The 24,335-nt window shown below is 47.9% G+C and overlaps 1 protein-coding gene across 1 annotated transcript in view; it reads left to right on the forward strand.

The window, feature by feature from the left end:
• The first annotated feature begins 7,196 nt into the window (after nucleotides 1–7,196).
• The window catches only part of SLC8A3 (solute carrier family 8 member A3), a 96,347-nt gene continuing 79,208 nt past the window's right edge, over nucleotides 7,197–24,335 (forward strand). The window contains exon 1 of the mRNA XM_082760422.1: nucleotides 7,197–7,275. The gene's annotated coding sequence lies outside the window, so the exon portion shown is untranslated. The remainder of the gene's footprint in view (nucleotides 7,276–24,335) is intronic.

Raw genomic sequence — 24,335 nt, forward strand, 5'->3', positions numbered from 1 at the left:
GAGTGATGGCAGGAAATTGAACACACGACTGCATGTCTGTGGCTGTGGGAGATGTGATGGCATTAGCAGTCTGACCAAGCGTCCCTTTCTGGTGGCTCCAGAGCTCACTGAAATACAGTATAGAGCCTCAGATCCAATTTCCTGTTCTCCTTTATCCAGGATGTACATGTCAATCACAGTGGCTGCCTGTCATTATCAGGTGATCCATCATATTAAAGCAAGGGGGAAGGAAAAACCACAGCAAAAAGGAAAATTAATGCTTTGCAGTCTTTGAAGTACTTCCCCTTTCATCCTAGCCCGTAAAACCCTGCTTAATTTTGTGCCCTGGCCAAGGGGTTTGTGTCTGTCCCAGTGCTCTGATCTTCTTTTCCAGTTTGGACACGGGTGGAAGCCATCATCATCTGCATTTTGCTAAAATGACTGGAAGCTCTGTGTCCTTCCCCCTGTGCTCTGGTAACATTGAGCTGGTCAGGAGCTCATGCACGGCTCTCTGTAAGCACCTCTGGCAAGGGAGAGCTCCTAAACTGGTGGGCATGGATGGGTGTGAGGAGGGGTTGTCCTCTTCTTCTGCAGCAGGCCAGAGAGGGCTGTCCATAGCTCAGGAGTGTGCATTGTCTGAATTGGGCCTATGAGGTTTGGAGGCCCTTGGCATGGCTGAGGCCAGTGCACTGCTCAGAGAGCTGTGAGTGCTGAGCACAGGCACCTGGGTGTGAGTTGGGACACTTGGTGCTTCACAGCCTGGGGGTCTGGGCTCAGAGCCCTGCTTCTCTACTGCTGAGAGGTGCGAGAGAGCCTCCCCTGGCAGCAGGGCTCTGGTACATGCATTTTATTTATTTACTGAGTGCTGTTGACAAGTCTGTGAAGGAAACTTCCTCTGCTCAATGTCCCAGCGCCCTGGGGGGTTTTGTAGCAAGGACTGGAGCTTGTCTGTGTGTTTCTGTCAAAGAAGAAGGGTGACCTGGTTTGCAGCGTTTTGTCTCGCTGGTTTCCCCAGTGGTACCTGGGGTAAGGGAGGAGGCTTGGTGGCTGAGAATAAACCTGCAGCTGCACTGAGGAGAGAGAGGTTTTACGTCCCCACCTTCTGTGATGAAAATCAGAGTCATAAAATTAATCGGTGATTTCACACTTCCTGATACACTATGAAAATGATTAGACACAGCAGCAGCTGGGGGAAGTGACGGGACTCATTGAGGCTGTGGTCCTTCTAATAATATTTCTTTTTCCTTTCTTGAACCTACATTCCTTGTTCATGAAAGCTGGTAATGGACTTACCATCTCAATGTGTCCACCGAAGATGTCCAGCTTGTGTCCTGTGGGGCATGGAGCTACCCTCCACTCTGCTTTTCAGTAAGGAGGAAAGATATGAAACACCACAGTAATATAAGCGTGCTGAGAAGGTGAGGGCTCGCTCCATCTCCAGATGCCAGTGAAACCAGTGAGAGGGTGGCGGTAGGGACAGCAGCTGCAGGAGGAGTGCAGGGTTCATGGCAGGACTAGCTGAAGGGGGATGTGAGCACAGCAGGTCCTGCTGCTCTGGTGGTGTGAGTAGAAGTGTGTAACACTAAGGAGGCTGCTCCATGCTGATGCCTCTCCTGGGATGCTCTTTCCCTTGTCTAGTAAATACTAAGGTCTGTAATGAGCCACATAATGGGTGTACTGAACCACACCTTGATCCTCTGGAGGGCATTGCAGGCAAGTGTCAAGTAACTAGCCCTTGCAGCTGTCTTGGGAGGTGAGAAAAGCCTCACTGCAGGTCTCTTTCTGCAAGCCATGGGGTGCAGATCCACTGCTGAGGAGAGACAGACAGAGCTCCTCCAGGCTCACTGTGTAAGCGTTTTGCTGACAAAGAGCAAGGGCTGAACCCACAGTGCCAGTGCAAAGGGGCTGGTGGGGAGAGGCAGGGGTGAGCAAGAGGCAGCATGTGGATGGGCCAGAGCCTGAACGTAGACAAAATGTGTGTTAAGGCAAACCTCAACTTTTAGGACCACCTGAATAAACCATCACTTGAAAGGATAACCAATGTTTTATTCAGGACCACTGCTTCACCCAGAACCTCAACACATGTCAGAAAGACAGCTGTAATGAGAGACTAATGTCCTCAGTGCTGAGGGTGCAGGCAGACCCGGCCTCTTCCTGGGGAGGCTGTCCCTGCCCCTGGACATCACCAGAGTGGTCTGGGGCCTGGCTCCGTGCCCAGAGCATTCATCCCCGTGTGCTACCTGGGGAAAGGCCACGCGTACCCTGGGATGATGCACCTCTCCAGTGCCTCCATGCACAATCCTTTCACTCCTTTAATTAAACTCTTAACGTTCATTAACAGCTGATGTTAATTTACTTTTAAGGTCTTTTTCCCCCTGAGTTTTATAAACTGGGATCGGAGTCTCCTGGAGGGAAGCACGGCTTTCTTCTAACTGCTGGAGGGGAAGAGGCAATCTGGCGCTCTTTGCTTTGTCCCAGTTTTTTAAAGGAAGAGGCACTATTGCATAGGAGACATTTTTAGTAGGTCTCAGCTGTTTTGCTAAGAAAATTATTACGTTCACCTTAAGGGAATAGTAAAATCTTATTCTATCTTTACCCAGCATTTATTGTTATCCCCACTGGACTCTGCTATCAAGGTCTGTAGCTGTGCTGTCTGGTAGCATCCCCTGAGGTCTGGGGCCTTCAGCTCTAGCATCCTGCATGCTCAAAGCAGCGGCAAATCACTGTGTAAAACCTTATGTGCAGCCTCCCAGCAGCTGTCCTGAGGTTATGGGGCAGGGGCACCCACAGGCCATGTGCAAGGTATTGATACCTGCTACCTGTGTGCTCTGTGTGTAACATAACCCTGACCACTTTTAACAATAGCAACACAAGTCAGCAGCACAGACAAATAGCGAGACTGCTGTCTAGGGAAAAGCTTATCCAAAATTTTGAAGGAAGAGGCAGAGGGGGGAGAATCTGAGAGAAGCATGTGAAAGCCAGCTAGTGCACAGCGAATGGCTGAAGCACCAGCTGCTGCTCTACGGTAGCTGTGAATCCTCCTCTCCACAAAGGCCTGGCTTAGTTTTAGAAATGTGGATTTTTCTGGTGTTATTAGCCAACGTCTAGTGCAGGAAGCAGCAGAAAAAAATCTTGGTGCCAGTGTTTAAAAGGGAAACCAGAGTGGTAGAGGTACAATCAATTTTGTCTTCCTTGGGTTTTGAAATCAATGAAATGTGAGCTTTTTCCATTGATTTTTGGAATTTGAAATGATTTTGGGAAGCTATTAAATAAACTGACATGTTTGAGAACCAAATCCTCTTCTAGAGCTTTGTGAGACATGTATGGGAGCCCATCAGAATGCACCGATATGCTTGCAGACTTCTTTCCATGCTAATAGCTGTTGCTGTCACATCTGTGATGCCAAACCCCAGCTGAGGCAGGGCTCCCTGCTCCTCTGTGAGAGTGGGGAGAGGAACAGGTCCAATCCAATTCCACAATCTGAAGCCACAACATAAAGCCCTGCTTGGCCCTCAAAGCTCTGGTCATGTTTACAAAGAAGGCTTTTATGGGGAGGGGTGGCGGGGGTGAAGGCAAAATCTTATGTTTAATCTGGATTCATTTCCTCTGTAATCAAAAATAGCCTTGAAGCTGTCTCCTACGTGATGACTCCTTTCCTCTTTTTCCCCTAGAAAGTAATTTTTTTCTCAGATCTGGAACTTCATTTCAAGGCTCTGCAGATGCATTGTACTAATAAATGTCACATTAACCCATCTCTTCTGATATTAACTTGAGCAGGCACCTGATGAAAGCTCATGAGGTAGGAAAAGCAAAGCTATGAAAAAATAACATGATACAAGCCAGGTGCACCAAGACCAAACTTTGAATGAGAGTAGGGAGTTGTGCCAGACCCTTGGATACAAACTTAGGGCAGAAGCAGTAGGGCTGCTTGTATTTGAGTGACAAGAGTAAATGTGGATCATGTTTGTGGCTGTCCTTTGGTAAGTAGACCAAGAGCTGAAAGACCAGAGGACAGCAAGTTGGTGGGGGACAAGTTCTCTGGACTTGCTCAGCTAGGAATTTTCCAAGGAAGAGCCAAGCCTGCAACTTGGCTGTATCGGTCTAAATTTTGAATGGGAGCTGTGTGAAATTCTTACCTGTATGTGTTAAGTGCATACTAGGTGGATGAAGGAGTAGGAATAGATCCTTTCTGGCTCAGTTAAATGCTCCCCAAGTTTCTTCCAGAACTTGTACAATACTGGCAGTGTTCTGTTTTGCTTTTTAATTGTATGTTGCAAGTCAATGCCTGTTACGCAGGTTGTCTTTATCGACAGTGCTGCTGTCAGGTACATTCTGCTGGCAGTATCTTTATTAACAGCATGGTTGCCAGCAGAAGAGTGAAGCCATAGGATGTCGAAATCATGGATTAAGTTAGAAGAATTTTTTAATGTTAGGTGGACAAGGAGAGGAGAAAGTCTATATTTCTTGTTCTGCTCCAACTCTCAAGAGCTCAGAGAGGCCTTTCTGGTTCATAAGAGATCTTGTCTCTCTGAGATTTCAGTTTCAGATGATCATGGAGGAGTCTGAAAGGGAATGGTTTTTGCTTTACAAATTTTGTATTTGTTGTTGTTGCTGCACAGTGTAATTATTAAATACGCTCATCATTCACAGAGAGAGAAAAGCTTTTATGAAAGAAATCATGTATGTTTGTTAAGTATATTAGTATTTGATGGTCTTTCAGTAGTTTTGGTTTAGGTTAGGTAACACTTGAAACATCATGGGACCTTGGTATTCATTAAAAACTGCGATCCAGCATTGTTTAGTGAAATAGTAATAAGCAGTCTAATAGTTTGAAATCCTTGTATTTTATTTGCCAAAGCTAACATAAAAAAGATAAATTTGTAAGTGCTAGTATATGACGTGTTTGTATGCTTTCATCTCAAGTTAGTACCTTGCAAGCACACCTCTAAGACTAAGGAGATAAAAAATTTCATATACTCCCTGTTGTGATGAACATTTTCTGCCTGAACTGAGCAATGCAAGACCAGGCCCATATGGAACAGGAGGAAAGAGAAATGCCTGGGAGCATTTCTTAAATACATTAGGCATGATTTTATGTCCGTAGCTGAGGAGATGAGGTGAAATAAAACGTCTGCGTACAATAAAGAGCTCTGTCTGTCTGAAGTTATTTTCAGCTGTCAATTTGCGTGCCACCCCCAGGGCTGGTTCCTGCCACGAGCCTCTCCTAACCACCAGGCCTTGCTGCCAGGCCTGCTCTCTGGGACCTAAGCACAAGTGGTTGTTTAGGACGGCCTGATGGGGAACCCTGCGCTGGGAGGGTTCCCCTGTGCCAGCCGGGACCTCATCCTCCCCTTGGTGTTGGAGAAAGCTGGAGAGCTGGCATCCCCTGTCCCTTGGCAGAGGTATGAGGCCTGAAGGTGGCTGCCCAGAGGATGGCTGGTGTGGGCCAGCACCAGCATCCCTGTGTCCCCCTGGTCCTGGTCCACCTTTCTGCCTGGCCACTACCTTGTTTGGGTTATCTGGGGACCACAGGAACAGCAGGGAGGGTTGGGGAAATACAGGGCTGAGGCTGAGCCCCATGAAATGGTCTGTGCTGCTGCCTCCTACTCATTCACCCCATCTGGCAGCAACTGCATCCTCCTCCAGCTGCCCTGGTCTGCATTTCCAACTATGGACTGCAAGTAGCCAGACCAGAATAGGTAACTGCTCCTCCAGGTCTCCAGATCCCTTCTGTCCTAACACCTTGGAGCCAGGGGCTGCCCTGTGCATCCATAATGAGAAGGTACCAGCTGATTTTCAGGGACTCAGAGGTCTCCCAGCTTCTCTCTGGAGGATGGAATAACCCACCCCTGGGCAGAAAGACCCTGCCCCATGCAGCTGCATCAGGGGTTACCTTACAGCACCTGGGTTTTGTGGCTCTCCAAGGAGTGAAAAGCCATGCCAGAAGGTAAAGCTGCTGGAGACACACATCTGCCCATAACTGCTGTGGTAGTGGCTTGCAAGAATGGGGAAAATTGCAAGGGGAGACAAACCCATGTGCAAACACTGCTGTGTGTCTTGTGTAAGCTACAAAGCTACTCTCCTGTTACACGGCCATGGAAACCAGCCCCCAGTCATCTTCTGCCAAAGTCAAATAGCAACTTTGGAGGCAGTGTGTATTTTTTGCCTTAAAATGACTTGCTGTCTCACAAGTTACTATTTGACTTTTTTTTTTTTTTTTAAAAAAAAAAAAAAGGGTGGTTTCTGCAAGCGCAAACCAAAGCACATAGCTTCAAATGGTTACCAGGACTAACGCTGCCTATGTAATTACATTGCCTATATTTAATCTCACTGAAGTGTTTGGCAGATCCCTTGAATTTACGATATGCAGTCAATATCTTCTGCTCTGAGGTTCAACTACTGTGTGTGTCCCTTCCTTTGCTTGAAATGCACAAAGTCAAGTCAATATACTTGGAGGGTAGGGTGCAGGAGCGACCGCGGCTCCATGAGTGTGTGCCTACATCTATATATACACCGTGGAGATCTCACAGGGATGTGTGTGTGCATGTTACATGCAAGACAGCTGCTCTGCTTGTATTTGTTTTGGAAAGGGTTTGCTCTAGTTTCATTGTGGCTTCCTTTAAACAATCTGAAAATCCCCCCCTGGGTTCAGAAGAATAAATATGCATGGCTTGTAATTCTGTTGCAGCTCTCGCTCCCAGCTGATAGGGTGACGTGGAGTTTGGAGGCTCGCAGATTGGCTTTTTGATTTGGCTTCTTGCTGCAGTTGTGCAAACCTCGCCGTCTCCCAGAAATCAGGCTCAGCACTCCGCCGCGCACCGCGATGCTGGGAAGCCTGGGCACAGCCCCGGCGCTGTGAGAGCGGGGAAGCCCAAGCAGATTCAGTTGCAATCTGGGGTACAACCCATTTTCCTCCCACCCCCCCCAGGACCATCTCCATCCTCCTCCCACCTTCGCCAGCTCTCCCTTCCCTCCCCAAACTAGCCGGCGCGGAGCTGAAGATCGAGGCTGGTGGATTTATCAACATTTTACGCGTGTCCCCCCCACCTCCACCCCCTTTTCCAGATGCACCTCCCCGCTCACCCTGACAGCTGCAAAAGAGAGCACAGGTTTTGTAGCGAGCACGGCAAGTTGGACTGACATGCAGAGGAGAAGCCCCCGCACGGCGCCGGTGACTGCCCCCGGGATGCAGTGAGCTCCGTTAGGAACCGGAAGGATTTAGAGCCAGCGGAGCCCCCCCACTCTCCAAATAGAATAATAATAATAAAAATAAAGTCAGGAAAGCAGCCAGAAGGGGTAAGTACGAGGGTGCTACCCCCCTGCTCCGTAGGGAAGGCGAGGCTGCCGCTTGGGTGTCCTGCCACCGAGTGCCTGCTCACGCCTCGCATGCGGATGGTAGGGGGGGCTCTGGGGAAGGGGGGGGGTCCCCATATTTTAGTTTTCTGGGCTCAGCCGTGTCCCCGCGGCGGCTCTGCGTGCGTGTGTATGTGTGAGTGTGTGTGTGTGTGCGTGAGTGTGTTGCGGGGGCAGCGCTTTGCGTACGGCGCCCAGCCGCCGCTGCAGCCTGCGCGCCGGGGAGGGGGCGCGGGGCCGGGGCCTGGCGGCGCTGGGGGGGCTCCACCGGGGGGATAACGGGGGGACCCCCATCCCGGGAGCCCTCCCTCTGCTAGGGGGGGTGCCCCGGCCCGGCCCGGAGCTGCGCGGCCCGCAGGGATGCCGTGGAGGGGGGGGGGGTGGTGGTGCCTGGGGAAGCTCCTCTCATGCAGTGCTATAAATTTATTTTCTCATTATTATCTTTTTCTTTTTTTTTTTTTAATTTTTCATTTTTCTCCTTAATTTTTTTTATTGCTATTATTATTATTATTATTATTATCCTCCCCCTCCCCACAACGGGGGGGCTGAGCCATCTCTTGCTGGGGGCCCCGAGGCCGCCGTCCCGGGCAGCTGTCGCGCTCTGTCCGCCGGTGCCGGGTTGTTTACCCCCGGTGTCAAATATAGCTGGCTGCTGCGCCCGGCTGCCCTAAATAGGGCACGGGGCTGCCTGCGGGGCCCCGCAGCCCCCGGCCGCGAGAGGGGGAGAGAAATTACACACACACGCACACACACGCACGCTGGCCTAAATGTTGGGTGATTTCTTGCTCTTCCTCCCGCCCAGCCTCTTGTCAGGGCTTTTTTTTTTTTTCACCTGTGTCTAAAGTATCGCCCTGGGCTGGAGATGAAACCACTGACAGTGTTTTCTTTTTTTTAAAAAAAAATATTATAATTTGAATTATTCTAAAACGTGAGAATATGGGCATTTCCCCCCCCTCTCCCCCAAGTGGAAATGTGGAGTAATAGTTGGCTTCCTGGCTCCGTGGTTTATTCCTGGGCTTGTCTGGGGGATTTCACCCAGAAAATATGTTTCAGATCTAAGGTGAGATGCTGGAGGAACTGCATGTGCCATACGCACATCCTCCCGTCCGTGTGCATATATGCATGTTTCTTTAATCCCTCACATCTCATAGAGCAAAAGGGTGATTTTCTTTAGCAGTTTTTTTTATCTCTGGAGAGGACAGTGCTGGAAGACTTAGGTAACAGTCGGCGGCACCTTCCCAGCCAAGAGCACTCATCCCGTGCTCTCTGGGGGCACGGCGGGAGGCCTGCCAGAGCACAGCTGGCCTTGGGGGACTGCTGAGACACGGAGGCCTTGGAGATGCTCTGGAGGTTTGGTGCAGTGGGGAGAGCATTGCTCCCAGGCGGCACAAACATTTCTAGGGAGTTCCCAGTCCTGCTCCATCCACTGCTGTTGCAGGCATTTGTTTGCCCTGGCAATGGTTTTGCTAAGAAAGTAATTCGCATTTGATGCTTGCAGTCAGGCTTCTGTGGTCAACTGGAACGAGACTTGTTTCCTGAGCAGGAGTAGTAATGTTAGGAAGGAGCACGTCCAGCTGCTGCCAAGGGCCAGCTGGGGAAGAGCAGGAGCAGCACAGGAACCCTCGGTTCTGCTGCTAGCTTGCAACGTGATGGGGGTATGTTGGTCACCCTCCTGTTGTAAATAAAAGGGGTTAACACCAGCCAGGGTGGGGAAGAAGAGGAATTAATGTGAACAGGTAGTAGGTGCAGTAGAGCAACCTGTTTTTTTTTTGTTTGTTTGTTTTGTTTTGTTTTGTTTTTTTCCCCCAAGCCAAGTATGAATCCTATTCTAGGAAGTCGGTGGTTCAAGCATTGCCCAGATGCAGAAGGTATAGCAGTAATCCCCCTGCCAAGGTCCTGTGTGAGGGCAGTGGAAATGCAGGTGGGCTCCCAGCCTCCATAGCAAGCCTCTGGTGTGCTGGTGGGCACGTGGGTTCACGTCTCATTTGCACAAAGCAGCTAATGATGTTTTCCAGCCCTTTATGGGGATTTAGTGAGGACAAGCTTGCCCCAGCCAGTGTATGATGGGGTGCATGGGGGCCTGGGCTGACCTGCTGCCACGTGTGCCTGGTCCCACATCGTTTCAGAGGGTCCTTCCTGCCACAGGCATCCTCCATCCCCAGGGAAGGGAAGAGCCATAACTGAGTGTGTCAGCAGTTTTTATCAGAAAGCAAGTTAAGATGTATTTCCTCCACCAATATTTTTTAAAGTGAAGTGCTACACAGATAAATGGTCTGTCTGTCAGGGTTTTGTTTGCTTGTTGTAAACAAACAGCATCGGTCTCCTCCCCTAAGCTTCCCCAATGACCAAACAGCGTTGACAAATAGTTCCTTGTTCTTTGTTGTTGTGTTTCAGATGCCTTTCATGTGCTTCAACAGTTAAAAAGATGGCTTTGATTGTCTGCCAGGTATTTTTTATTTTAATCAGGCAGTAATATCTAATTCTGTATTTAAAAAAAATGAAGGAAATTAGATTATGCAGACAAGAAAAAATCTCCGTAATATGGAAAATGAATCTCTGTAGCCAGGAAATTGATAGTTGTGATGCTCTGTCTACCATTACCCACTGTGTTTAGGTATTGTGGCACAGATTAATACGATTGTTGATTTAATGTTTAGATAACAGCAACTCCTAAAGGCATCAGCCCAGCTGGGGGCCCATGTTTCTAAGTGCCGTACAAATGTCTAATAAATGACAGTCTCTGTCCTGAAGAGTTTTGTGCGCTGTGAGACACGTGAGATCATAAGCTCCTCTTGGGGCACATCTAAAGCACTTTCTGCACAGCTGAGCTCGTGGCCTGGTGTTTGCTGATTTCAGTGACGTGGGGTTTGGGGCAGTAAGCGAGCTTGCTGTCTCTGCTTAGCTCCAGAATGAAATCTGGGACCCACCCCAAGGCTTGGTGTCCTGCAGCATGAAAGGCCCATCGGGCCACTGGGGGAGTAACATGGTGAAGGCAGTAGCTGGCTTCCCTCCTTTCCCTCTGCTTTCCCTGCCTGGATGTTTTAAACCACAGATTCTGGGTGATGGCCATCACAGATGTGTGTGCACAAAGGCCTCCTGCTCTCAGGATTTTGCAGGAATAACAAGGCATCAAGCAGCAGTGATGTGTCAGGCCAGTCTGAAGGTACCACCACCCCCGTCTTGCCAGTGTTGCAGTGAGGAGAAGCAGGTGTTGTTCCTGCAATATGGTGTCACAGGGTAATTAGTTCAGCCCATAAGACACATTTATAAACAGGTGACCAGCAGGCCCCCATGCTCCTTCAACTCTCGGTTTTCTGGTAATTCTGTCTTTAAATCCACTTGCTGGAGCCTTTGATCACACAGCTGAGCTGTCACTGATGTCTCTGACAGTTGACATCATGGAAGCGAGGGGAGCTTAGGGCTCTTAACATTTCTTTTATGATGATAGCTTGTTTTCTAACTAAACACTCCAATGAGGTTTTTCCATCAGAATAAAACAGGGAGCTTTTCCAGAGCACTCAGATTTAGGAAGAAGCTTCTGTTTCCATTCAGCATTTCCATTCACTAGCAGATTATTTCAAGGCTGCAAAGCTGGGCTTGCTCTATTTGCTTCTTTAGCATACTCTGCTGTCTTTTTACCTAAGCCTCCTAACTCAGGACAACAGCAGAGACAGCCAGGTCAAGAGCAATCAGAAATACTAAATATCCTTTGCTGCTGGGCATGTTTTGCATCCAGGGAGGTGTCAAAGAGCTTTAGAAACTGTAGACATACGAGACTGCATTGCCACTGCTTTCATCATCTCCCACTCCTGGACTGGTACTTGGAGGCTGTCTCAAAGCAAACAGCAGCAGTATCCAGCAGCAAAGCAGGGCACGGTTTTAATCAAGAGAAATGTGGCATTGCAGGATGTATGTGTGAGAGGGGACTTAGTAGATCTGACTGGTGAGGTTGCGTGGAAGGTGACATGTCTGGGAGTGAATATGGGGCCTCCAGTGCCAGTGATGCAGGGTGCCAGGGTGTTGGTGTGCTGGTGAAAGCTGCTTTCCTTCCCTGGGCCACAGCAGGGGCAAAACCAAGGTTGGCACATGTTGACACCTCACCCTGCGGCTGGGCTGCCATGCTGGCTGAATGTGCCCTAGTTCCCCCTGATGCAAGTAGTGGTAGGAGGGAGCCTGTCACCAGGGTCTAGGCAGGCTGTGAAACCCACCCCAGGGCTCCTGGTGCCCCATCCCACAACTCCCTGTGCCCAAAGAGGGGAGGGCAGTGCTGCCTCTGCCTTGTGCTGCTGCCCTCTCAGCTGCTGACGGATGGGGGCTCACAGTAGGGCTCTGCAAAGAAGCTGTTGTCTTGCCCTCCCTGCTGTGGGCAGTCAGGAATATTTACTGTGGGGACACTATGGCCTGGATGTCTTGGTTTTCCACCCTGAGGTGTCCGTTCCTTGGTGAGAAGTAATATTTTGATGTAGAGTTGAAAGTTCACCTTAATCATCTTCAGTGCTTTTGACTGGGCTGATGCAGTGACCCTCAGACACGCACTTTGGTTGGAAAAACTGCAGATGGAGAAGTTTCTGCCTTTGTGTAGTGGGACAAGTTGATAAATTGTCCAGCAGATGTTGCAGGATTCACAGCTGCAAGAGGCAAACCTGCCCCTGCCCATCCAGCTAATGCCCCTGCCATGCTTGTCATTTTTATTTGGGTTTCTACAGCCTTCCCACCCTGGCTGCTTCTTTCTGCTCCTATTCCACCCCCTGCAGGCTACTGGAACAGCAAAATGTGTGGCCAGGTGTTGGATTCAGTCTGCTTTACATCCAGATCAGTTCCTGGTCCTTACTGGTGGCATAGCCATGCAAACAGTTGTGCCAACAAAAAAGCAAGAGGTAGCGCAGAGTGGGAGCAAATGACCGGAGGTGAAAAATGCTCGGCTTGGCTTAAGAAGCCCTGCTTCCACCTGTAAAGCCTCTGCCTGAATTGCCTGAAGCAGTTAAGGCTTGGAGTTGGTTCAGCCTTGAAGTCTGCTCTTGATGAGATGGATAGTCCTGAATGCAAATTAGTCGCAAAGAAGCTAAGAGTGATGGGGTCTGCAAAATGCTTCATACGCTATTAAGACACACAAATATCAGCAGGGAAAAAAAAAAAAAAGACAAAATAATTTTTTATATAAAATCTTCCCCAAAACAGGTACAGGGGTTGATCCTAGTTGAAAAATCCAATCAAACACAGAGAGCCCAGGCCAAGCTATTTCTCAGATGCAGCATGCCAAATGGACCTAGGTTCTCATTTTACTCTCATTTTGAAGAACTTCCCCTCTGCTCCCAATTCTTTCAAGTCCCTTGAAAGCCTCGCACCAGCACTCAGCATTTCATCAACAACAATCTCACCATGCTGAAGCCTCCAGACCTCATTCGCAGGCCGTGCAAATGGGAGTGGTGCCAACTGTTTTATTAGGTTTGCACCCCCAAAAACCACTAGCAGAGAAAGATCGGACTCCTTGTCCTTGTGGAGCAGCAGTGGGCTGTTTGTGCTGCTGCCCTGTGCTTGCTGAGTGTGCTGTGATTAATTAGCCAGTATGCTACGGCTGTGAGAGCCCTGGGGGAGCTGCCTGCCTCGGGGCTAATTGGGTGCCCCTGTGTGAGGACCTGAGTGCCAGAGTGAGATGGAGGTCTTGGAGGTAAAAGGCAAGCTGGATCTCTCAGTGTGGGCTTTTATTTTGTGAAGAATCCTGATGAGGGATAATGACATGCTGCTGCTTTTGTTTTGGCAGCCCCCAGACAGGAGCGAGCCTTTCAAAACTTGGGTGATACGAGATAAGCATAGAGGATGCTGCTGGAGTTAGATGTGATGGAGAAATCTCCTGTCTGGGCATCCTGGAGATGGGTGCACTAGAAGATGCCCTCACTTTAATTACCACCTGCTCTGACTCTTTATGCATCGTCTTTCCCTTCAATTTCAACCTTACAGAGTAGTTTCAGGTTCACTTCTTCTAGTAAATGTTTCCTTTCCCCTAACTTAAATAATCCATCTCCCCAAACCTGACCTGACAGATGTTTCCCCTGCAGTGACCCTGTGCACGCAGCACACTTCATGAAACCCCGGCTTCCATGGGGAAATGCAGCACCAGCAGTGACCCTGCTGGTGTCCCAGCTAAAAATAAAGCCTGTCCCTCCTGGCAGTGTTGGGGTTTGCTTTTAAGTAGGTAGGCAGTTTTGCCCATTGGCTGCACGGTGCTCTTGTGCCAGGCAGAAGGCACAGCTTAACCTTCAGAGCACAGTGGAGCTGCCTTCCCTCTGGGGAATCGCACCAGGAGACTGAAGGTGAGAAGATGCTCAGCTGCACTGGGTGTGCCTCTGTCACTCCCACAAGACTGCCAGCTTGCTTGTTGCTTGCCTAGACCCATCTCCATGTTGCCTTATGCACCTCGGTGAGTCATGGCCACCCCTCCTTCCCCCAGCTCTGGCCCTCTGCTTTTCCTTCCCAAATTCATGGATTTCTTCATGATGCTCCAGTAATTGTCCCAGCTCCCCGCATCGCACAACAGCTCCATGCCTTCCAGCTTCCCAGTCTCCTGACAGCAGCGCTCACACGTTCAGCCCTGCATTTATCCCATGTGTGTGGCTTTCTGACCGTATCAGGCCCATATGGGCTTGGCTGCTGGGCCAAGGAGAGTGGCTGGCCTGGTCAGGATGCAGATGCTCAGTTAGGAAGGGCCTTTCCTGCTTTCACTCTATGTGTACATCAGTGAGTTTCATAAAAAAACAGTAAGCAAGTGGGTGGAGTATGTTCTAGACCTAAAGGATCCTGGCCAGTGAACCTATGCATGTTTTGAGTATTTACATGCATATGTTTTGCTTTGAGCCTTCCGGTACTTGTCTTAATTTATTTCTTGAGTTCCACAGATGGCACAAATGCACAGCATGGAATTTAAAAAGTTTCCAGTGCTCACTACGTAAAATAACCCTGAGGCTGGGAGCTTTCTGTTGGCCTGGTTGACCAGCTCCAGCCCTCCGGCCATGGCTGATATCCCATGAGAGGCCAGGGATGGGCAGGGGTGTAATAAAAGGGCTGAGAAACGTGCTTGGTCATGCAGGACTCTGGGAACTTCACCTACGTGCTGTTGCAAAGAGAATCTGGATTAGCTCTTGCTTGGCTGGGAGCTGGGTGTGGGGATGGCCAGAGGAGAGGGCATGGAGGTATTTGTGTGCAAGCCTGGACAGCGGAGGACAAGGAGAATAGGCAGAAGAAGGGTTACTAAAGAGAGAAGGGTTGCTTGGGACACAGGGCTCCAATTCATTGGAAACCCATTTTTATTCATTTGTCCGCTCATTGAGCTCCCACAGCAAAATAGATTCGTTTCAAGGCTTTGCTTGTCTTTAAGAGTGACTGTCCTTTTTGTCAAAGTCCCTTTGTGCTCGCTCGTCTATCTGTTCATGTCCCTGACTTTAACTAACAAGCAGTGAGGCTCTGCCCTGGGGACCCTCTGCCCCTTCCTCCGCTCCTTACCTGCTGGTGCTTGGGGACGGTGGCTCCTGAGCGAAGCAGCCTTCCTGTCACCTGTGATGGTTTTCCTAGATGACAAGAGTGACTGTTACCAGTGACTGCAGGGAGATTTTGGGGCACTGCTGTGGAAGTTTGGCTGGGCAGGAGAGGCTTTCTGGGCTGGGGGAGCCAGGGGATGGGCTGAGTGCGGAGCAAGGCTGTGAATGCAGGCTGATTGCTGCCTTAGCTCAAGTCAGTCCTCTGCTGATACTCCTGGTAAGCAAGGGACCCTGCCATTTTCTTGCCTTAGCCTTGTCGTAGGAGAGATTTGGACTTCAAAGCAAGTGGAGCACATCTCTGTTCTAATCTTCTCTTTGCAGAAATGGAGGGAAAGGTAATTTCTGCAGCGCCTGAAGCGGGCCCTGAGCTCCTCTGTAAAGCTGTGGGAGATGTGGAACTGCTAGCATCAATAACAAAGGCTGTGCTCCTCAGTGGCAAAATTTAGGCTGTCCTCACTCTTTGCCTCAGTGACTTAGATAGACCATACAGCGGGTGGCTGCATGGGGATAAGCATGTTACCCAAGCACCAGCATTAAGCCTGTCATTGTACCTCCAGGATGAGGCACTTCAGGAAGCCAATCCAAGGTGATGCTGGATGTTTGCTGGGATCTGGGGTTGTGGAAGGAGGTTTTTTTCCTTCCTGTCTCTTGTTTCAGTGCCTTTGGCTGACGTGGTCACCTCCCATGACTCAGCTTCTCCCATTGGCAGGACTAGTTTTAGCAAATCTGGGGCCAGCATGGAGCACAGGGGGAAGGGAGGAACCAGGGGGGATGTTGAGAAGTACGTATGTTATGGAGATACCTGGAGTGGTCTGAATACAATGGAAATGGTACTTCTCCCACTTCGGGGGGGGAAAAAAGAAACACGTGGTTGTCATGTACTAGGAAATTCTTCAGATACACATCACTCTGCACCCAAGTTGCTAAATGTTCTTCACCAGTATCTCAGTTCAGACTTGCTGAGTGCTGGGTTTTAGGTTAGAGGAGTATCGCTGCAGGCATGCTAGAAATGGTAAGGGAGGTGCCTCCTTTTCCAACAAGGTGCTTTATTGTGTGCCCCCAGGCTGTGATGTCTTTGTTGTGTCACCTTTGTGACAGCATACATGTATGAAATCTTGATGTTTTGGGGAGAATCTTCATGAAGAATCAAGCCACGTATGGCTTGATTCCCTTCTGCTGTGGGACCTGCCCAGTGCTCTTGGCAGGATTCAAACAGAAAAACTCACATATTTCTTTGGAGAAGACAGCAGTGGCCTCCTGTAGTAATCCCGTTGGTTTTCTGTAGGAAAGTTAAATCACATTTAGGTGGCCAGTGGAAAATACATGAATTCAGTGGGGTCAAGGCATCCAATTGAGTTAAAGAGCTGCTCCATTGAACTTATAACTCCTCTGTAAAATCTGTTCTGCTGTGACTACCTCAGTGAAATGTCTGGGATGTGGCATGTTGAGACCCTTGGCAAAGGAAGAAATTAGTGCTGTTGCAGAGTGGGGCAAACCTGCAGTTGAAACACAGACCAAAAAATGAATAATCCTGTCCAATAATGCCATAGTGAAGAACCAGTCTCTTCTTGCTTGTGCCATAGAGATCAGAACGGCATATGGCTTCATACAGCCTACAACGAAAGACATCAGAGGTGGGGAGAGACGAAATGAAGGTGGGGCAGTGGATGGGTAACATGGAGACTGCTGCCACTTACTGTAATTGCTGTAACAGCTCTGCTTCCACTGTTTGTTGTCCATGTGATCTCTGCAATTACCATATGGTAAATATGACTTAAGTCTCTAGCAAATAACAGAGCTAATATTAAGAGAGAATCTGTAAACAGCTAGTACATAAATGAACAAAGAGCAGTAAGCAGCCTGGACTCATGAAGAATGAATTAATCATGAGGGATATGATTTTTTTTTTTTTCAGCAGTTGAAGAATTAACAGCTGAAAAACCACTGAAGGATTAAGATATCTAAATTGTTGATAAAAGATATGTGGGGATATGTGTCAGTAAAGGCTGAGGGTGCTGTGTGAAATCTTATTTGAGAACTGCATTCAAATGGGTGAATTTACAGGTTTTGGCACCTTCCAAGTGAAGTGGGAGGTATTTTGAGGATAACCCGTATCTCAGTGTATTTTTCATGTCCCCTGCTGTGATCAGATCCACAGAAGCAGTGAGTATGTTACAGTGTACTTCCCTCCTCTCAGCTGGAGAGCCCGAATTTTGGTTGAAACTCTGGAAATCTCTGCTGCCTTCCTCTGCATGCCAGCCGGCACGGCAGTCCTCACGCAAGCACCGCCACGCCGGAGACACAGCAAGCAGGTGGAGAGGCCCTCGGAAGCGAGCAATTTGTATGCACCAGTCTAGGCTTAATCTTCATAACAGTTCAGTGCCTCATGAAAACCTGTTGTACGACGGAGCCGAGGGGCGAGACTTCATTTCCTGGCTTCTGCTTTCCTGCTCCAACCAGAGCAAATCTGCTGCTGTATTTGGTGGGAGCAAGCGCTCCCAGATGCTGGGCTGCTTTTGACCACCTCGAAGAAAGCAGGAGGAGAGCAAGATAAATGATGAAAGGGCTGCCTCGGCTAATTTATAAAGATTAAAATAAATTTGTGTGCTGTGGCCAAAGAATAACTGTGGAGGAGAACAGCTATTTACAAGTATCTGAAGCATGTAAATCTCAGGCAGAGAGGAGAATGGTTGAGAGTGCTCCAAGGACGGGATAATGAGAACTAGCAGCATCAATTTTCTTAATTTCATCCTAAATATAAGGATGATGTCTAAAACCTCTGAGATAAATTACATCATGGCACAGTCTCTATGGGAAGTTGTGGAAGAGCCATCACTTGGGTAATTTAAAACTGTGCTGGACAAAGTACTGGGAAATAATGTTCACAAGGGGAACAATGCAGCAGCAGCCCCAGAGGAATGAACCAGACAACTCTTCTGCCTCTAGTTTGACTAATTCAGTGAAATCTGTGCTAATTGGGCTAAGTAAGAGCCTTTCACATCTACTCTGTTTCTGTGCCTGTTGCGCAGAGGAGTGTAAAAGTCTTCAGTTTTACATAACATGTGCCAAGCTGCTTGTTCTCTACTGCAGTGGTGAAGGCTATTTCTGAAGTGCGGCCTCCTCCTCCTTCCCTCCCCTCGTTGCTTTCTGCCCAGTCTCACACTCCAACATTTACACTGCTTCTGCTGCCTCTGTTCACTTTTAAAATATTTTCTTTCTTACCAAACCATGAGCTGAGCCTTTCCAAATAGAGGGGGGACTCGTCATTTCTGTTGTGTGCAATGTTTTTGTTAAATACATAGTTTTCTCTGTGTTCAGACCAAAAATAAATTGGAAATATTAATTTTTCCTCCTGTGGGGGGAGAAGATAAAGAAGACAGAAATCTGTTGAGGGAGGGTTGGAGCAGTGTGTGCCCCACTGCCTGGGTGAACTCCCATGGCATCATCCCCAGGAGCCCGCGAGCTGGCAGGGGAAGGGCTCCCTGTCCTGTTGCTGAATGCCTCAAATCCAGCACATCACGTGCGTTGCCTTGTTCACATGAAATGGGTGTTTTCTGTCAGAAAAATTGTTCAAACACATGTTTTTTAAACTAATTCTGTATCTAAGGAGAGTGAAATATGACCACAGCACTTATTCCCCCTCTTCTTTACAACTTAGCACACCTCTATGTACAAATAACTAGCAGCTCTGCAGCACAAATGTGCTGTTGACAACAAATCCTAGGGTCTTTAATTGTAGCCACTGCAGATCTGTCACTAGACTGCTAAAGAAATGCCACGAGTTGCCACTGTCATCTTTCCTCTAAGATTCTGTGAGCTATCAGGTGATGAGTTGCACTCTGATGGAGGCACCTGAACCAGCAGTATAATATGTCGGTGAAGCAGGAACAGTAAATAACACGCCCTGTGTGCTGCCACAGGCACTACATAAAATGTTTTTTACTGACAAGAAGTTTTCCTCACACTGCTGGAATCTTTTTTTTTCCCCCCACCTCCCCAAATGGTGTTTGCTGCTCTTTATAATATAACCAGCAAGATGGGGCAATGAAAGCCCCTGCCTTGCAGGATGCAGTCACCAGTGCATGGAGGAGTCAGTGCCTGCTGCGACCCCATGCCTTGCTGGGGGGCAGCTTGCGGTGGGGGCCACCAAGTGGGTGAGCCAATAACTCCACTTCTTTGTTTCCATCTGCCCTTCAAACCTAATGGGAAAACATTTCAACCTTTTAGCTGGGCCTTTCATGTCATAGGCACAAACCGGGGGCCTGAAGAATGCTCTTGAAAGTACCTGCCCTCTCAGTTGGGGGCCAGTTCAGACTGCTATGGGTTGTGTTTTTGGGCACCTAAAGGCTCCAGTTGTGTTTCAAAACACCTCTAAATGCAACAAAAAGGCTGAGGTTGGATGACCTGTAATGGAGGCTTCCTGGTGGCTTCCAAAAGGCAGAAATTTGCGGCAGTGACTTTTTGCCAAATGTGCATGTGGTTGGCCTGGGCAGCAGGCTCCAGGCAGCCCTGGCTTGAGCAGAGGGTTGGACCAGATGGGCTCCAGAGTCCCTTCTGGCTTCAGCCACTTGGTGATCCTGTGATCCCCAAAGCAAAAGAGCAGGTGGCTACCTCCCATGTGAACTGGCCACTGGGAAGTGCTACTAAACACCATTTGGAAAGACAGCACAGAGACAGTGTAGTATTAATGAGAAGGAAAATAAAAATACACCCATATCACAGTAAATAATACCGCTTTTTAAACAGGAGGATGGTCACTTCTACTATATGTGTCAGCCTAAATGTCAAGTTTTGTTTTCTGAATTTAAAAAAGCTTCAGTTCTGAGGAAAAAATGAAAAGGGTAATGCTTGCTCTCCCTTATCCTGCAGAGCCTCAGGCACATGGACGTGTACCAGGAGTGGAAGAGCAATTGTGCCATGGCTCCAAAGAAAGCTATCCTGGCCCATGCCATAAATTAGGAGTGCTCTCAGGAGCATGACCCGCTGAAGGGTTCCCTTTGGTGCCTGCCTGCTCGTCCTTTGCGTGCCTGTGCACAGAGCATAAGCCGTGGCGCCGGTGGGACTGGCTGTCTGCCTGCTGGTGGTCTGGGTGCGAGGCTCTGGGAGCGTTGGTCTTTGCAGCTCGTTTACCAAGTGAGCCAGGCGGCTGTAATTTTTCAGCTGGGGTGAGAGCGAGGAAGTAAAATGCCCGGCCAGTCAAGTGCAGAGTGTGCAGCACTGGAAGGGGCAATTAAATACGGGCGTCTTTATGGGCTAGTTATTTATGGCACTGCTTCTCCAGGAGCATCACAGACACTAAAATACAGAAAAAACATCATGGACCAGTTCCCTAGGGCAAGCTGAGTGTGTATCCTAGCTGTCCATGGACGTGTGCTCCATTTAGGTCATCCTCTAGGACAAACTAATGTAACTGGATCCTCTCACTGTGGCATTTCTATAAGGAATTATTAAACTTCAGTTTTGTCAATTAATGCCCCTTTACCACGCTAGATTACCATACCACTCAAATTAGTAGAGACTTCAACTTGTACCTAATACAGAACTTACTACAAGAGCTATTTTTTTTTACAGTAGCTGTTTGCATGATGTTGAGAGGAAAAAAAAAAAAAAAAGCTGCTTTTGACACGTATCAAGGGGGTTATTCTGTAGGCAGCTAATTCTGGTATTGGGCATGTTTCCTGTGGAGTGCAAAACAACCAAGCACCTATGGCCCCCTGCCATAACTTTCCTATAGAGCCAAACTCTGGGGATCTGTCACGGCCTAAGCATGAGTTACGTTGCTTTTTCCTCATAAAATACAGCTGGTGTGGTAGTAGGGAGCTTAACTGCCTATTGCTGTACAATATCCAGTGTAAGGTAAGCTTGGGGTTTTTGCCATGTTCATATCAGATAGGTGCATGCTATCAGAGTGACAACTTAAAACTTCATATGTGATTGAAAATTTGCATTTGTCTGACAAAATGGATCTAATTACATCACTCTAGCTTTTGGATTGCAGGTAAATCCTTTTGTAGTGATGAAGACAGGGATAGATGGCACTTGAATAGAGATGATTGAAAATATACTTTGTTTTGTGTTAAATATTTTTTTGGATTTATTTGTGAGGAGTGTGAATTAGGAATAATACTTCTGTGAAAACTAAGTTATTTGTGTTCTTTGGCAGAAAGGCTATAATTTCCTTTTTTGCTGATGCTTATCAAAAATGTGTGCTCAATCAAAAAGCTTTTATGTGTTTTGGAGCTGAGGAATATGAGGTAATTTTTTCTTTTTCTGCCCTGTTAATAACAGCCCTGTTATTAAGATGAACCTTATTTCTGTCTCCTCCAACTTAAGAGCAGGACTCTAAGATAACACGAATAGCAGTACCATATCTGCTCTGCACTGGGACAGATGCTTGTCAAGCAGACAAAGCCCTGGGTCCTGAGATGTCTGTGTCTGGACCTCGAGCATCGCCCACGCCTGAGTGGGGCTGATCCAGCACTCCTATCTGATCCCCAGCATTTCCTGGCTAGGCTGGAGTCAGGGGGAGAGCGGATGGATGGCCCCAGATGTGCTCAGTGCCTGATTTATCTGGGGGGTAGGAGGGAGAGGGAGGTTTCTTGTTATGAATGCTTCCTTTTGAAATTATCCTTGCCATTAGAGTTATGTGAGGAGCTGTAAATGCTAAAGTACAAGGGATCTACACAGCCTTCCCAGCTTTCTGCCTTGCTATGGGTCTGCAGCAGACAAACCCACAATTTTCTGAAACTCAGCCATTATAAAAGATGTAAGGAACTTCACAGTTGTCCATTGTCATTTTCTACTGTAGGCTTAATAGTGGCAAGCATGGTCCCTGATACTTTCTGGACTATGTCCAGAAGTATTTCAAAAACGGATCTTTTTATTTATGGGTTTTATTTATGGATTTATGGATCACGTGGCCATTGTCAACCCTTGTGGAAGGAGTTCCCCCTACTAGAAAAATATTGCTATGTGTTTTCCCAGAGCCTTCTTATTGAACACCATCTTCTCCTGCTGCACTGGTGCTTTCAGCTTTTGGTCTCTCTTTGGCACTGATGGGCTGCTCTCATAACTTGTCCTACCAGGCAGGGGGCACTTCACTCAGTACCACTGCCTTTATTTGCAGGTATTCAATGTGACAACGATAGTGGGGCAGAGATCTGTGTCAGATGTCTGAGAGCAAAGAGGTGGGGGAAATCAGCAGAATTGTGATCTCAATGGCATAAAACTGAATGCATCATGCGATGCCAACTGACTTTCACACACGGGTGCCCTCCTGAGGTTTCTGGACAGAGCATTGGGGATACATCTGAGCACAAAGTTGCATCTTGTATAAGCAACCTTGCTGACCTGGAGCTACAGAGCGAGTTTTAACTCTTCCATCCTCTGCCTTCTGAATGTTAGAATTGTTACTTCAATATTTTATTAACGGCAGTTTTAAAATTTAATAGTTTTATTCCGAGTTGTGAAGCACTTTTGCACCGGTTCCCAAGGGGGATGGGAGGAGTCAGAATGCTTCCCTGTATTTTTCAGATGGGTTAGGTTAATGCTGTTCATGTTAATGAAAGCATATTAAGATCTTATTAGGTAGTGTGTCCATGGGCAAAGTTCCTGTTGATCTCAGTGGGGAGTTTTGTCTGTATCAAAAAATAGCAGGATGGGATCATTGTTGTATCATTTTAGAAAATGATTGTGACCTCCACTTAACTTTAAAATGTTTGTCAAGGCAAGTGAAAACCAGTGAAAAAAATGCGTTCTCAAATTCTGAGATTTTAGCCTGCAACCAATAGTCTGAGTTTGGAGGTCCAAAAGCATACACAGAGGCTGACCTGACAGAGGGTGTTTTTGAAGCAATATGCAATTAGTTTGAGGAATAGTAGTAGAATTATCTTCTGTTTAAAATCAAATTAAAAACTGAACAAGGGCTGGGGAGGCCTCTGGTTGTTTTGTGGCATGGCTAGCATTAGAAACCATCACAGTGTTGCATGAGGTGGACATACAGTATTAATGACAAGGTGGGCATACCACAGAGAGGGGGTAGCAGTGATTTATTTCAGAGGGCAGTTTAGTCATTGTGCTATTACTAGACAGGGCTCTGAATTTAAGTGATGCTTAGACTCTAAAGTCATTTTTGAAACCAAATTTAGGTGCTTGAGTCACATAGATGGCTCTGAAATGACTCCTGTCTTTCTGTCAGACGTTTCTACATGGCTGATCCTGGAAGACACTGTGCCTACTGGCTGCTGTGCAGTTAACTAGCCTCTGGAAGCTGCAGGAGTTGAGAGGTTGGTGGATACCTGCCAGCAATTGCAGTACAGAAAGTAGTGATGTGCCCGGGGTGCACTGGAGCCGCTGTGCACGTGCAGTTGCTCTCTACATGCACCTGGAGCCAGGGGCACCTGGAAAACGTCATCTTACTGTGGATGTGCACACATCTACCTCGCAGCCCATTGCTGCTCATCGTGACTCTGGCCCTTTCTCAGGGATTTCCCTGAGCCTGGTAAAATACCCTGCAGAGAGAGAGGGAAAACAGAATGGGAGTGTCAAACTGAAGCCAAGTTGTGTGTGCTGGGTAGCTCCGTCTTCCCTGTGAGAAGGGAGATGATGAGAAAGCTGGGCTGCCCAGCAGCCCTCCCTGGGGCTGAGGTTCCCCTGGTCCCCAGGGGCTGGGGTAAAAAGGAAGATAAGTCAGCATTTGAGAGAGAAGTAGGCTAATGTGGGAAAATCTGTCTCTTCTGAATTAGTCCAGGTGACATGAAGAAGTATATTATTTTTTCATATCAAGGGTGTCAGATATGGATTTGTGATCCTGATACTGCATAATCAATTCTCTCCCCTCTGCTGTGCTCTGTCAGGGATGGTTTTGTTCATTTGTAGTCCTTGTTCACGCTTTCCTTCCTGTTTTGCTTGCCTTTATAGATTTTTATCTGAAAGTTGAAAACACTTTTGTTGATATTGGGAAGATCGCACCCGCTTTTGGGAAGATGTAAGAAACACAACATAATGATAAAACAGCCATTTGAGATGCCTTTGTTAATGCTGATAAAATGAAAATGTTGCCTGGAATACATACAGTGCAAGGGGATGGGGAGGGGAGAAGGGGACCTCCTCAAGTGTTCAGGGACCCGTTCATCCCTTTGAACTGTCTCCATCTGAAGGTTAGGCGTCTGTTCTAAATTGTCTGTACATGCTCTCTGAACCATGGAGAGAGATGGGAAAGGACAAAATTCCCTCTGGAGATGTGCATCTTAAATACATCTTTTGGATCAGAATGGGGCGGGGCAGGAAGGATCATCCCCTGGAACTGACTGTCTCTTTCCTCTGACTACAAAGGGAGCCTAGGCGACTTAATTTAATTTACTGCTCAAGATTTAGATAGTTACAGCAGGGGAAATGAATCCCGGTCCTACTGATTTAGCAGTGCGATGCTCAATGAAAGTTAGTGGGAGTTAAGGCTTCTGGACCTTCCAA

The sequence above is a fragment of the Aythya marila genome (assembly GCF_965140915.1).
Source record: "Aythya marila genome assembly, chromosome: 5".
Classification (NCBI taxonomy): domain Eukaryota; kingdom Metazoa; phylum Chordata; class Aves; order Anseriformes; family Anatidae; genus Aythya; species Aythya marila.